Source organism: Amborella trichopoda, chromosome 3, assembly GCF_054954075.1.
Source record: "Amborella trichopoda isolate Santa Cruz 75 chromosome 3, AtrichopodaSantaCruz75HAP2 v2.0, whole genome shotgun sequence".
Lineage (NCBI taxonomy): Eukaryota > Viridiplantae > Streptophyta > Magnoliopsida > Amborellales > Amborellaceae > Amborella > Amborella trichopoda.
Window position 1 is genome coordinate 58,955,690 of NC_142338.1, and position 16,885 is coordinate 58,972,574.

General features: G+C 35.6%; 1 long non-coding RNA gene across 1 annotated transcript; it reads right to left on the reverse strand.

Annotated features, from left to right (window-relative positions):
* Positions 1–2,716: 2,716 nt before the first annotated feature.
* LOC18429661 (uncharacterized) lies at positions 2,717–15,727 on the reverse strand. The gene is made up of 2 exons (XR_016051989.1): positions 15,187–15,727; positions 2,717–3,312 (listed from the first exon to the last, which is right to left on the reverse strand). It is a non-coding gene; the product is annotated as an uncharacterized LOC18429661 (long non-coding RNA).
* Between the last annotated feature and the right edge of the window lie 1,158 nt (positions 15,728–16,885).

Consider the following 16,885-nt stretch of genomic DNA (forward strand, 5'->3'; position numbering starts at 1 on the left):
ATAGAACTTCTATGCTGTAGGAAAAGTATAGAAACCTTCCCCCTATATTGATACACCAAAAAGTTACTAATAATTTCATTTGGATGTGGTTAGCGTGTGGACTTGCCCGACAAAGTTGGATGAGAGTGATTGAATGTCATCGTGGGCGGGGCAAGCCCGCATATGAACATTTTCCATTTGGTTTTGGATTAAAAAATAAAAAACTGGAAGCCAAAAGGACCGGCCAAAGAAACAGTGGCATCAAGAAATCGTTTGGTAAAAAGAACGTGACTAGCTCAGGTATGGCTCAAATAAAAAAGAGTCCAAAACTATTGTATCTATTTGTGTAAATATACTTGTCAAAAAAGGCCAAGTAATCATGTTAACTTTCAAGAAAAGCTTCAATTCACATGGAAGCAATCAACCAGTGAGCCAGCTAACTTGACAAAAACAACAAAGAAGAATAGACATAAGGGGAATTTTGAAAAAAAATCTCATAAAATACAGTGATATTTTGTTTCTAAAAATTGAGTTTTTGAAGTTATTTCAGCTGATGCATTTTAAAATGTTTTTGAAAAAATCACAATTTTTTAAAATAACATTGTTTTCATGGAGGTTTGCTACGATGGTTGTAAGGCATCACTGCTGTTATTTTCAACTATTGCCTGTTTGTCAGAGATTTCCTTTGTATGGCCGGCACCCATTACAGTTTTAAATTGTTGTAAGGGTAAAATCACGTTTCTTTGAACCCTTTTTTTTTTTTTTTCTTTTTCTTTTTTTGATATTAATGATGGGAATGGAGGATGCACGTTTCTTTGAACCTTGATTTTAGAAAACCAAGACAGTTGACGATTTCGGCCATGCCTAGACCCTTGCCCATAGCCAAACTGGGTAACACTCATTTCAAAGGAGTTTATGAAAATTTAAAAGTATGTAATATATTAGTGTATGGCATATATGGCTCTATAGCACAATGCAGACATCACAGGGTATCAACTGTCAGTTCAGGACTATGGATGGTGAAGATGAGCCAGATTTGCAGTTTGTCTCCACCACCCATCATTAGGATGGACCGTGGATGATGCAGCATTAATTTGTGGTTATCTTTCCTCAAATTTCAAAACTTTTTTTCATGATAAGGATTTGCACAATAATATTTTCTTTTATATAGTTCGAGAACAAAGTGCACACAAATTAATCTTTGGCTCCACCATAACTTCATTCTTTGATTTCCACTAGTCTGGGACAAACAAAATCGAGTGGCGGTTTGCACATATAATAAAGACACTGAAGTTCCCACAGCACTTTAACATCAATCAAGTTTTCATATGTCAACAACGCATGGCAGGGCATTCCCTTTAATCTGGATCAATGTGAATGACAGAACATATTACTCTGCCCACGGACCCAATGCCACACTAGACCTGATCAATTCCCCTTGCATATCCTCACTTGCAATTTTTGTAACACTTATTGCAGGCTTGAGGGCTTGACGAAATCGCTATATGACACATTACAAAAAACTTTGCAAAGATTCTAGTTCAAGTGTTCATAAGCCCTCCTGCATTGAGAGAGAGAGCGAGAGGGTGGGAGTAGGGCATGGGATTGGCATGGCCACAGTACACAGGGACAGGGATGAAAATGAGTAAATATATGACCAGCTTTAAATTGGTCCTGAATACGCTCTATAAAATACAATATCAAAGGGGTGTGTCTAGGATTGACATGGCCACAATGAATATAGGGACGGGGATTCAATTGAATAAATATAAAATCTTCAACTTTATATGGGTCCTAGATTTGCTATATATAATATGTGCAATGATCCTATGAGACCTTCTCACACCCATATGTGTAGGACTCCAAATGATCATCATTAAATTCGGCACAAATATCTAGAAAAATCAAATCCCACACTCATATAATAACTTTTTTAAAGATCTGTGCCAGAGTTTAATGGTGATTCTTTAAGGTCCTACACACATGGATGTGGAAGGGGTCTCATAGGATCACTACTCATATAGTATTCATAATAAATTTTTTATTGAGAGGTTGGCCACAACATTTTTGTGCCACAAACTAATGTTGATTAGTTTGTTTTTACAAGAGCCCAAAGGTCCTCACTTTGAAGCTTCACCCAAAGTTCTAGCCTAAGAAATGTCCAAAGGAGAGCCCAAAGGTCGTTACAAAAAATTCAATTATTTAGTAAGCTATAAGATTATTTCTAGGCTCCAATCCTGGATTCAAGCCTAAAAATCCCAAAATTGACTCCTGTGTGAATTGGACCATATGATGTTTTCTTTATGAACTTGACCATATGAACTGGACCATATGATGTTTCCTTTGAGCCCGTTTGCATCAGCTGATCTCCCATCACATTCTCCCTCAAAATAATTCTACATCTTCGCTTAGAAAAGTCAAATCACTTAAATCCCCTCTCACCCTATCTAACAAATTTCTCCTCTTTAACTCGGAAGTTAGGGCATAAAGTTCGTAGGATTGACAACCAGGTGCCCTTCAGGGACTCTTTTGTTTCTTTTTTCCTTCACTAGAATGGACACATTGATTGTGTTCAACTCTTCATAAATACCAGTATATACATAAATATCTTCATTTAGATGTACACTAGCAAGCAGTTAGACTTATACACAGTTGAGCAGTGGCAGTATAATGCCTATCAACCAATACAAGACAGTCTAGAACCATTTCTTGTGGTAAATGTCAGTCATCATGATTAGTGTGAAACACAAGACTACTAGCCATCAAATATAAATATGTTGACTCCATCGGTCGACTTGTTGGGACCAGGTGAGAGTTTTGCTGGATACAAAGAACTCGCATGTCATAGAATGTACAAGTTCAAAGATTAAACACTAGATGCTCTCCATTTTCTGTCATAATTCTAATGTCTTCGAAGTTCAAATCACCATTTATAGCAAACATAAGAATTCACAGAAACCTAATCCTTAATTAATTTTTATTCCTTCGACATACCAAACTTCAATTATGTGCAAGAACTGTCATAAACAACGTAAAGAAAGAACCTCTCCTACTAAAGTGTGCAAGCTTGAGGCGATAGAAACACAGCATTGCACTGATGTAGACTATGAACACCTCTCTAGAAGCCCACGTTAGCTAATAAATGAAATCAGCTGTATAAGTATAAACCTTAATTAAGCAGCCACTCTAACATTCATGTGTTTGACGTCAGCATAGCACTGCATGGAGTTCGAACTGTCTACTGTGGTGGACCCCATCTCAGTTCTCTCCGCTTGCTCATCAAGCATGATTTGCCTATCTCGGCAGTCTGTGCTACAAAAGGCACACAAATCCCTGCATAAGAAATCAGGAGTAATTTTAGCTTTAACTTTTATAGAAGTTTTAGCATTTTGATGCCAAATAAAAACAAGAAGACAAATTTCCTTTTTGATAAACAAACGAAACGGCCCCTCAGTGGTCAAAAGCACTATTATAATCGAGAAATGGACGTCAATGGATTATTAAGAACAATGTGTTGCAAATGGCAATGTTATCTCGCCTTATCACATAGAGAAAGGAGGCTCCTATATACCCAATTTTAAAAAGTGGGAATTGGCTTACGAGCCATAAGTCAGCTTAGTGAGTCCAGCTGATCCCCACTTAAAAAGATCCAACAGAATTCCTAAAAAGCTAAAAACCATAAAATGTTAGTATATGAGAAAAATTAAGAAAATAAGTTTTACATAGTGATGAAAAAGTAGAAAACTAAGAGATACAAAGGGCGTTTTATCTACTAGGACGCTAGACAGTCAGTCATTCAACAGTCCAAACTGGAGTACATAACAATAATCAGTTCCACTGGAGCATTCATATCTTGAGATTACCAGTACAAGCCAAAATACACAATCTAAAGCCAAAATGAATGACGGGATGGCTCAAAATCATCCTAAGCACCACTATCTTGATTATATATGCAACGATATAAAAATGTGCCTGTAGGTAGGCAACTTGTGCAGCACCTACTAACCCAAAGTCCCAAAGGCTAGTCCACCCCCTTGTGCTTGCCTCCACCCTGCTGCTTGTGCTCCTAGGTGTCTCAGTCTCACCATCATCATATGTATGAATCATCTCCACCTACATCTCCCCCTTCCTCCTCAACTTGTGCTCCTACTCAACCAGTGTTCCTTCTCTTGATTCCATTCCACCATCATATCTTTCATCGCCGATGGACCCATCGCTTCTTACTAGTAGCCTCCTATTGAGAAAGGGCTCCTCCACTTTCACCAACCACTCAACTAGATACGCTAGAATATGTGATCCAAGTTGATCAGGATAGGGCATGTTTGGATGACAATTGATTTTATCAAGATTAGACCGATAAACTTTGCATAAGTACATGCCCTATATTCTGTATAATGTTATTCAATTATTGCTTAGTACCCTGGCCCAAAACTTAAAACTAATAAATTTTCCACAATTTTCAATGGCTTTTAGCTATTTCTAGATGAAGCAAGCGATTTTCAGCAGATTACCCCAAATAAAAACAACTTTTCAGAAAAATAAACTTATATGTAAAACTGCCTATAAGTTTATCTCAAATATTTTTATAATGGACAATAACAAACAACATATCATTCATTATCAAGATAAATATTATTGAAACAATGAATTGTTAGGTATAACGAGTACGTCTCAACAGGTCCTTATTGTCCATAGCTCCCTCCTTAGATGCCGCTTTCAAAAATTCCAGGTGGTAATGGATGTGGATGCATCTTGAAGCTTGGCGACATCCAACTAGTTCCTTAGTGTGTCCATCCACTAGAATGTACTTCAATTTCACTCACACCCCCGTAGCAATACATATTTGCCTAAGCACCTTGAACACAATACTCTGTTGGTGTGGAACTCTAGAGCCATGTAGTTCCCACCACTTTGCTAAAATAAAAAAGAGAAAAAACCAATCTTTAAGAAAATGGATTTGTGACCCAGATTGTCCATCTGGAAAACTAGTCTAAATCGGCAGATCGACAATCTAGAACGGTGAATCAGTCGAATCAGCCAGATCCAACCCTAAAGAATCTCAGAAAATACTAAAATTTCTTTAAAATCTACTCTTATGTTTCCAAAGAAAATGAAGGTATTGCAATTGTAGATTTTCATTACTTCGTCGAAATACGTAAATATTGATAACATGTTTCATGCATGAGTATGTGTTGAGCACTACATCCATTTTATAGTCAAAATGAAGTTTAAAATGTAACTCATTACAATAAAATGGATCTTTCTGACTCAAAATTTTTTATTTTTTTATTTTTATAAACTCTATTACCACTTAGCTTGTAAAAATCAGGGATTTTGCCTACACGTTTATCATTTTCCCCATTTCCAAAAGACTAATTCATTGAATTACTTATTTATTTCCATTCTTATTTTTACGGTAATGAAGTTGCATACGTCTAGTCAAAGCATTTTTTTTTGCTGATTTTTCACATTTCTTTTCATGGAACTCCCTCATTCGCTATACTGTGTCGTTAATCTTTTTCTAAATTTTATTTTCCTTCATTTTAACTTAATCTTTTCCTTGTCCTAAATTTTTTTCACTCTCCGTCCGATCAAGATAGAGAAATTTTCAACTCTCCATCCGAACATTTTATAACACATCGTTAAATTTTGGGAAAATTACAAAATACACCCTAAAATGGACTATACACAACTTACCCCCACCCCAATTTTTTCTCATACTTTTTTCCCCCTAATAACCTTTCCTCGCAAAAACCCCCCCAACCCAAAAGTAAGATAAAATAAGACAAAAATACCCTCATTTCTTTTCACACGGCCTTCTCTCCTATTTTTTTCACACCTCCTTCGGCTCCGGCAATGGAGGACTACGCTCTGGTAGTCCTAATGCGCGCTCCAACAGTCACAATGTGCGCTCCGGCAGTGCTTTGTCTGACGTGCATCGCTCCGACGTACTGAGAACTGCGCTCTGGTAGTGATACTGCACGCTCCAGTAGTCCACTCCGGCAATCGGAGAACGCGATCCGGCACTGAAAATATGCACTCCGGCAGTTCGCTTCGGCAATGTAGCACCACGCTCCGACAGTGCTTCTTGACATTCCACTCCGGCAGTAGTATATTGTGCTCTAGCACTACTCTACTTGGAATCGTGAATTGATTTGGTTTGTACGGGAAGGGCATTTCCGTCCAAAAATTAAGAACTTTTTACCTTGGGGGGTTCTGCGAGGAAAGGTTGTTTGGGGGAAAAAACTATGAGAAAAAATTGCGGTGGGGGTAAGTTGCATAAATAGGTTGCATAGATAGTTCATTTTAGGATGTATTTTGTAATTTTCCCTTAAATTTTTGCTTCATATTCGTCATATCCAGATCGTTAGATCGGCCTTAAATTTAACAGCAAGTTGAAAAACTTTAGGCCATCTCTGTCGCTACATTGGTCTAACACACCGTTAAATTTTCTTTTTGCTTCATTTTTCTAAATATTTTCTTTTCTTTTTTAAACCGAGCCTTTAAAATTTAAAAGCTCAATTTTATTTCGGCATGCTTTGAACATGGTGATGAGGCTTGATTTATTTCAGAGTTCTTTGAATGTGGTGATGGGAAAGGAGAAAGAGGTGGGATGCACCTGGTGTCACTTGATTTGAGTGTTGTAAGGAAGGGAACTTTAGTCCACCATCGGCCCCGATGGGACGAGCATGGGTCGCGAGAGCCCATAAAGATGGGCTAGGTGATCCCATTGCGTGTGTGACTGATATTCAAGGGGAAAGGGGTGGGCCCTGTGGTCCCCTCATTAAATAACATATAATAGTAGATAAACAATATAAGGATAAAAAAATCAAAAAATATATTTAAAATAAGGTAGGACCGATTCTTTGACAAAACCGGCAAGTTCAAGGGGAACCGGTTAGTTCTCAATATTTAGCAAGATCCTGATCGGCTTGGCTGATTCCCGATCTGGATTAGCCAATTCCTATCTAGATCACCAATTTTTAAAATCTTGGAAAAACTTTTAAAATGTGTCTTAAATGACATTAAAAGAATGTATAAGTGCATAGAGAATTGAGAGCTAACCTGGATCCAACATAATATGAGATTTCCTAGCAAAGTTACTTGCAAATTTCCTCTTTGCATCCATATGTATATAAAGCTAAGGAGGCGTTTACTAGTTTATAAATGTGATTTAAATTACTAATAAATGCCTTAAATTAGGAAAATTTCTTCAAAAAAATGTTTCTTACCTCCTTCAAAGATTCAATATTTTTCTTTCAACCTCTCTCAAATTTCTCCATGCAATATTTCACCCGATCCATGACCTCAGTATGAAGTGATTGTCCCAGCACATAGTAGTATACCCAACTAAGATATAATTATAAGATAATTATCTGTACAGATATGGCCCTTAAATAACCAAACTAACAAAACCAAAATAGTTACAGCTCTTAAAATAATAATGTCTGAACATTTAAATGTCAAAACCATTTACCTATTGCATGAATTAGTTGGCCATTGGCGTTAAAAGATATTCCATCTATCAACTATCGCCACTACTTTGTTAGAGAATGAACCTGTGACTTTGATTGCATTCTTTGCTTGATAAATTGCTTCATAAAACAACCGAATAGTGAACTTCATATCGGTGTACATCATCTTCAATAATGCCCTTATAGGAGTTGTAGCTGCACTATCTGCTTGCACTTATCCCAGAACCCTCGCTAGTGATAATATCTTCAACTTCCTAATAGCATGGGTCCTTGAGATAACAACATTTAACAATTATTCAGAGGAAACCATATGCTTTGCATCGTTGCGACCGGAATATGGCATCCATGCACAAGAATGGGGTAGCAAACCATGTGATTCCTGGCCTAGTTTGCTTCATCTAGAACAAACCGTGTGATGCCTGGCCTAATCAGCTCCTTCCCCTCGGTGAACTGCCTCATTGAAGCTACCACCAGCGAGCAGTTGTAAATGAATTCCGTGATCAACTTCCCATTCTCCTCATACTATTTCATCTTCTTGAGCTTCCCAATGTATTCCAGCATAAGGTCAATGTAGTGTATTGCACAGGGAATGCTTCCTCTTCTTCATTGACCTTTTCACTGCATTGACATGGTTCTTGGCATTGTTAATTTCACCTGAACAACATACTCCAGACCAACTTTCCATCACATCATCCAGTACCTTGCACAATAGCTTCCCATCTTTCACAGCCCTTGAGGCATTTACGCTATTATGGAACAATAATCCCCTGTGGGCGATGCAACAAAATGTTCTCCCTTTCATGTCCTTCTAGCTATCAGACATGATGCCACCCATGTTCTCTTTGATATCTTGTACTCATGTATGAACTGCCCCACCTTATCTATGTAGGCCCCACTAAGGTCATATGCAAAGGCGTTGACTCCAAGTCATGCATTAGCTATGGTGGCGATCATGGACGCATAATACTTTGGCTACATTGAAAGGGATTGTGGCATTGTAAAACCATTTAGCAGTAGATTTCATCACATGCATCAGTCATATTGTTTTACTAAAGCTGGTATTCACTGTTTTACTAAAGCTGGTCTTCATTTACATCTACTCTAATGAAGGCTTAAAGAGGTAAGGGTCAATTCAACCCGGAGCAACCAACGAGCAGTCTGCTGGTTGAATGGGCCGAGGAGATCTACCATGTGCCCCTAGCTCCCCACTATTCTCCATGAAACTCATACTTCTAAACAAAGCAGAAGCACAAATCCATATCCTGAACAAAGAGGCTCAAGGAGCTTCAGAACCCCTCGTACCAACTTATGCCATCTCATGACCCACTCTTCAATGCCTCCCAATAATGCTCTACTAGTGATATATATTGAAGCAGGGAGAAATAATAATAAACTAGAACAAAACAAACAAAATAAAAGTTTGATAGATTATACCCTCACTGGGTATAATCACACTAGAACAAAATAAACAAAATAAAAGTTTGATTGATTATACCCTCCCTGGGTTCCACCCCAAGATCTTTTCACAAGACCCAAATTCTTTACTGAATCACCAATCACTTCTTTCTATTTATAAAAAGGGGACTTCTTCCATTTAAATACACAGTTGAAAAAATAAATAAATAAATAAATAAAATCTATAAACAAAAACAATATTATCTCTCTCTCTCTCTCTCTCTCTCTCTCTCTCTCTCTCTATTTTCCACGTACCACCTTTTAAACTCACTCTTATCTCTCTTTAAATTCATATCTAGTAAAAAGAAAGTTTGATAATTTTTTCAACTCTGCCTTATCTCTTTCTTTCTTTTTCTTCTCATAATGCTTATAACCCATTAAGAGATAACAATCTAAACTCCACAAAAATATAAACTATATCCTCATAAAAATCTATCCTAACCAACTCCCATAGAAAAATTACCATTCTACCCTTTAAATCTCTACCACTAGAGATGATAGTAACTACTTTAAATAAAACTAAAATCCTAAATAACATATTTTTTAAAATTAAAAATTATAAAATAAAAAACCTAATTTTTATTTTCATCATTCCCCCTGGTTGGGAGAAGCTCGATCTTGAGCTTATGGAATGCCAAAATTTTCCTTCATTATTATCTCCATTTTGTTCCAACTGAAAATTTTCACCCTTATCTTGTCGAATTTTTTATTGTTCATCCTAATCGAACAAAGTCATGATATGCTTAAAAAATAATAGTGATGCCAAAATCTCTTGCACCTTCCACCACTTGTATTTAGGAGTCTCAATCAACTCGACTTCTAAAGAAAGTTGTGATGTCTCAATCAACTCGACTTCTGAAGAAAGCTATGATGTGCGATTAATGCTTGGATTGGTGGTTGGTTCTTGATCTTCTACCTCTTCATGTTCTTCTTCCTCATATTGAAATCTAAGAGATAGATCTCGTAGACTTTGTTCTATTATTTTGCTAATATGCTCTATTACGTCTTCTTTGAGTCTCTTAAATCTTTGATCCAATCGCTCAAATATTTGATCTAGAGGCTCCATAGCTACATCATGAGTTATTTGTGATCAGCACAGATCTCAGCGCTCTGATACCAACTGATGCAGGGAAAAATAATAACAAAATTCTGATTCCAACTGATGCAGAAAAAAATAATAACAAGGCTCTGATACCAACTAATGCATGGAGAAATAATAATAATCAGAAAAATAAAAATAAAATAAAAGTTTAAGAGATTATACCCTCTCTTTGGGTCTGCAGGGGAGTCCACCCCAGGATCTTTTCACAAGACCCAAATTCTTTACTGAATCACCAACCCAAATCACTTCTATCTGTTTACAAAGAAGGGACATCTTCCCTTTAAATACATTTAGTTGAAAAAATCAATAAATAAATAAAATCCATAAACAAAAATAACTTTATTTCTCTCTCTATTCTCCATTCCACCTTTACAACCCACCCTTATCTCTCTACAAATTCATATCTCGTAAAAAAAAAGTTTAATTTCTTTTCTAATTCTCCCTTATCTCTTTCTTTCTTTTTCCTTTCATGATGCTTATCAACCCATTAAGATTCAGCTCCCACAAAAATAGAAACTATATCCTCATAAAAATCTATTCTAACCAACTCCCATAGAGAATTTACTATTCTACCCTTTAAATATCTACCACTAAAGAAGACAATAACAACCCCAAAGCAAATTATTACTTAAATAACACCTTTTCTAAAATTAAAAAATTAAAAATTAAAAAACCCCAATTTATTTTGCATCATATGTCCTTTAAACTTTCCTTCCCTTGCAAGTTTTGAGTTGGGTCTCAAACTAAGCTTCTTCTCCCCCACCCTTCCTCTTGACTAGCTTGGTAGAATTGGTTACCAATCTCCTAAATCAATATCTTTTTTACAACCTTTTTCTTATTATTAGTTGTTATAGCTGCCAAAGTATGTTCACTTACACTCTATGGCACCACATCACCTCACACCCACATTACGTGATGTTTAAGGTTGGTTATACACTCTCACAAAAAATGCATCTAACACTATCTTTCATATTTGGATGTACCTTAACCCTACACACCCATATAACACTATCTTTCCTAAAAAAATAGCTTGTTCATATTTTTTGATAAGGAAATGTTAAATGCTGCAAAAAAAATTTACAAGAAAGCATTTTGATACCCACAAAATGAAGTGAGAAAACAAGACATTGTTTCGACCCAAACTGGGCGTGCTTGGTAGGGATTTATGCCCCTAAAACCATCAAACAGTGCAAGACAAACTAAAGAGATACCACAAAGTACATTCATGGCTAAAAAAGAGGGAAAATATAAAAATATTGAATACAATGACGAGAAAACTGAAAAATCACAGGAGAAATCCTGAAAATATAAATAATTTGTGATGAATCAAGAATAATTTGGGGAGACTAATTATGAAACAAAAATTTATATTTACAAATGTAGTCCATTCTAAAATAAAAAATTACATTTTCCACACCTCTACAAAGGATCTATATATTTTTCAAAAATAAAATTCAAAATCGGAACAAATTACAGATTCTAACTATATATCGCCAGATAAAACTAGATCTAGTTGAAATGAACCCTAAGTCGATGCCTATTTGGATTATTTTGAAGATGAAGAAAACTTCAGAGTTCTAGATTGAGAAAATCAACTCTAATTAAAAGAGAATATGAAAACAAATACCAATTGTGTATAGACCCTCCACAATCAAGCCCCCAAAAACGTTATGACGTAAGGCTTCAAATCAATTAAATTCTAAATTGCTGAAGCTCTTTCTAACCCAAAACTCGGAAATCATAATTTTTTTTTAATTGTGAAAAATCAATCGTTCTTTCTCAAAATTGTTTATGAATCTAATAGGGCAGGAAAAAACAAATCCAGGGCTAAAATTTGGGGCTGAAATACCCATAAATTGCCCCTGAATCAAACATATACCATTTCTTTCAGCAGATAGAAACATAAGAAAATTAGGTCAAAAAAGATAGAAACATAAGAAAATAATTGGACTCAGGGAGTCCTGGTCGACTCAACAAAGACTCAAGAGTCAGCTGTATCTATCAAAAAAAACTTTTCGTTCACTATAGTGAACTAGCCAGGTCTTGGCCATGATCCCTGGACTCAACTGAGTGAGGACCCTCCGGAACAGTTCCTTGACACTCAGCTGATTCCCACTCCGAGTCTCTAATTTTTTAATCATTGCTAAAGCCCTTTGTCTTGATCAATCACATCCATAAAGAATTTTCTCAGTTTCTCAGCCTAAAATATGTTATAATATCAGCCCATTCACTCAATTATATTCAGAGTGGCCAAAAGCAATTTGTGTTTTTTTACTTTCTATCCATCTTTGACAAATTCACTCTCAAGAGAAAACGAGGGAATATCTACAAGTCTAGGGGGGCCAAATACTTTGCCTCTCCCATGAGCAAAGCAGGATATCATCCGTACTAGATCATGAATTGCATTCAATATGCAAACCAGAATATCATGGTCATATTGGGACATAAAAATCGCTTAGGGCATTGTCTTCAGACCAATAGGAGTTTCTATGGAATTATTTCTTATGTCACTTAAGCAATGATTGATTTCCCTTCATACCAAAAGACTCATTCTATGGGTCATCTAGAAATTCTCATGCATCAACCCTAAGATAAAAACTTCGCTTCCTGTTGGAGATCCCTAAATTGATTTAACTATCATCATAGTATGACAAAATCAAGTTTACATGAGATCCTACAAGGAGACTGAATGATTACTATGGAATCATGGAGCTAGTGAAACTTGCAAATATTATGACGGACAATGTTATGTTAGAACTACACATATATGTACAAAAGTTTCCATACTAGCCATCCTTCACTTTGTAGATTTCCCCTGCTCTTAACTTCTCTCATTACCCATCAACTCTCCTTTAATTGCAGAGACCCCTAAACTACAATGACTATGATATATTTACAACATATACCTATTCATCGATAACAATAATAATCATGTCTACAGGTATCCTCATCCCCCTCATGGAAAAACCACATAGTTCCTAAATCCTGAATGGTGGTTGACCACCAATTGGCTTTCATGAAGCCTCACTTTATAGACCACATTCTATAATGGTAAGAACTAATATTGCATAAGCTTGAAAGTGTGCATTTAAACTTTGAATGGATGAATTGAGGAACCATCATGTAGAACCTTGCATATAGAGCCATGTAGACTGTATTCTATAATTTGTAAGAACTAATATTGTACAAGCTTGAAAGTGTCCATTTGAACTTTAAATTAATAAATTGAGGAGTAATCACATAGAACTCCGCATAGGGAGCCATTTAGGTAGTAGAAAACCCCCACTAGATCCTCATAGCACCTTGAGATTGGGATAGAGACCCAACACGGTAACCTGGCTATCTACGATGGCTATCCATTTTTCCCATATCCAACATAGATTTCCCCTTCCGGCATATGTAGGCATTTTTTGTACTTTATAATTCTGCTTGTATATTCTATTGTTATATAAGTTAATTTTTTATAAGAACAAAAATAAGTGCTGTTAATAAAACCCATAAAAATTATAAAAAAATAAATTTTATGCGATTATTAAATAACCTATTTTTAAGGAAAATGGATAAAGATAAATAATAGAACTCATAAAAGTTGTAAAATATAAGTTTACATAACTAAACTTATATTACTAGTTAAAAAAAAAACAAAAACTTATTAAAAAAAAATTATATTACTAGTTTATTTTCCATTTATGTCATAATATGCAATGCCAGGGCTATAATCTACAGACAAGTGTTGGTAGAATTTAAAACAGTTGTATTGAATCTTAAACAGGATTAGTAACAAACCAGCTTTATTATAAACTACATTTCATTGACTAGTATTGGATCACAGAATGGGAGACACAGGTAGAGACTAATGCATTACATATTCACAAACTCTAAATTCAACATCATAATTGTCATGAAATCGTTAATTCTTCCTCAGTATATCATGTCAAGGACTGAGATGCAGAAATTATGAAACAAAACATCAGTGAGTTAATTATATAGTAGCATAGAGTAGCATCTCATTTTCCATGTATTTTCTTATTTGATTTTTCCACTGTTCATATTTTTATATTGGTTTCATAGTTTCCTCCTCTTTCTTAACATGAACACTGGGCATTGCATCTCAAGTCCTTAATCCTCCCAAAACAAAAACCGGTTGACATTAAATGAATACGAGGCTTTCTAGATAACAAATTATGTAAAAAATAAATCCCAGAGTCAACTTTTCAAACGAAATCCAAATATGGTGTTGCAATGGTTAAGCAAATATTGCCCTTTCTAGTTGAAATGACAGAATATTCCAAAGAAAATCATCTGCTATGCTATCAAAAGAAAAATGTAAGGGATCCCAGTACATTTCGATAGGCCCAAACTGCCCTTATTACCAAGACCACTATGCAAATATTTTGAACTTGATTTGCAAAACTATAAACATTCAACTAGGGAAAAAGAAAGAGTTTCACGTATATAAATGACCAATGCAGGAATCATTGGTGAAACATCTATATCAGTAGATAAGGGGGTGCCTGCCTATTTCATGAAAAGAGTAGAATGTTCAAGGCATTGCAACAAATAATGAGGAGTTACAATCAGTCTACTCCATTCCCATATATTATAGAAGAATATTCAATCCAAATTCCAACCTATTACAGTCAAGGCCACAGGGCACAACCATAATTGCCATAACTTACTTACAGTAGTGGATTTTAAACACCAGAGAATAACATAGAAGTAAATTGCTGGAAATCATTTAAACCCCAATGATCAGAAGTAGTAAAACCCAATAATCAGAAGCCCAAGCAGAATGAAACGTTTATTAATCATGGAACTGATGTTAAGGAAATAAGAATCCAGAAATAACCCCTGCCTCCTATTTTTTAGGGTAGAGCTGCAAACTTTACAGCTATCTCTTGTGTTAAAAAAAAGGAAGGCGGGGGCTTGCACTGCTATCAGAGCATTTCTAAATTTTTAACCCATTTGAGGCTTCACTTCTTGGCACTGCCAAATTTCTGAATAAACGAATAACACAAAACAGTAAAAATCGAGCAACATAAGTAAAATCCATAAAATCTTAAATCATTTGGCAAAGACGAGAACCAGATTTCAATGCGGGATCCTAAACCCAGCTTGCTTCAACCAAATGTACAAAACAAAACGAAAAAACAAACCATTTTTGCCGGAAAGCACCTGTACATGTAGATATCCTTATCACAAGAAAGCATTTTCTTGCAAGCGAAGCACGACTTCAGAAAACCAAAACCAGGCCCCAAGCAATAGAACCGTTGCTCCTGCATTTCCACTGGCCTGTTTACCATTAAATGGCCCTGAAACTGGTTCATTTGAGACAATGCAGGGTAACACGCGGCCCTAGAGTTACAGAGAGGCTGCTCTGGCTCGCAAAAAAGGGTTTCTGGTGAGTAAGGAGGAAGGGAAAGGAACTTAAAAAAGCTTGAATTGCTATCCATGGCATATGGTTGAAGTTTTTTATTTTTGAATCGCACGAGAGAGGGCGAGAGAGAATGAGGAAGATTTGAAGGGCGGGTTTGTTGAGGGGTATTTATAGAATTTGGTCTTTGGTCGGCCTCTCCGCAGTCCCACCCTCCGTAGCGGCCAATGCGTGAACCGTACGTAGATGGCGTTTGGTGTGCAGGGGCCCAGCTCCAGCGTTTTAATTAACTTTAACCTAGGGTTAACTTTTGTTCCTTATAACGTTTTACAACGAATAAGCAAATTTGACAGTGTTTATGAAAAACGGATTGATGAACCAAATTTGCCTTCTTAAAAAATCGGTCTGGGCCGACAGATCCGCGAAAGCTTCGAGTGAATCAGCCAATAAAAATAAATAATAAATAATAAAAATAAAAGTTGGTGCAGGATTGGCCGATTCTTAATATACGTTGGGAATTGGACTAGTCTTAGACTCGGATCACATTGAAAATTTTTAAAACCCGATTTGAGCTTCCCTCTCCCTCTCGTTTGAGCTTATATAAACCTTCCACGTTTTAATTTTTCACCAATAAACCCTATTACCATATACTTGCATTGACCCATCAGGATAAAGTTTTAGGTCATTTTGAATAAAAATGCCTCTCTTAGCCAGATAAAAAAAATAAAAATTATGTTTAAGGTTGTCTCGGCCTTGACGAAAGTTCTTGGAGCTGAGGCCATTTTTTGTATTTAATTGAAAGGAGTATTTTCATCAAAATGACCTAAACATTTCACCCAAGGCGCGCCATTGTAAAAGAAAAGTACAATACAAAACAATTATAAGGTCTATATGTTCAAACGATAATATTAATAATAGGATTTAAAATGTGAATAGAAAAATATTAAGAGAATATGTGTGCAGGAAGTTGGGGGAAAGGAGGTGCAATAATTTTTTCCTACAACGTATTTATTTTTTCTTAATGATGGGCGAATTTTCTCTACAGTTAACATGTCAGCGACAATTAGCATGTCAGCGCCTATCCAAGTATAAAAGGTTTTGCCAATATAATATTATTATATTAAAATATTATAATACTAATATTAATGATGTTATCGATATCTCATATATAATAATAATAATAATATAATTATATATTAATATAATTATTTAATACTATAATAGTATTAATGTATTGTTATAGTATTAGACCATTTATTTTTTATATATGGAGGTCACAATCACCATTGACCGTTAGATTTGTAATCGGGTGGTTGAGGATGTGCCGTTGCTTGAGCACAATGTCCAAAAAAAAAATGTTTTCTTCAATGTTGTAACACATTTTCATCTATTATATTTCACATTCAATATCTAAAAGTGTGTGACTTCTTTGTATAAAAAATAAATGATCTCATAGTATAGAATCCATATTATTACTGTAATATAATAGTACTAATATTT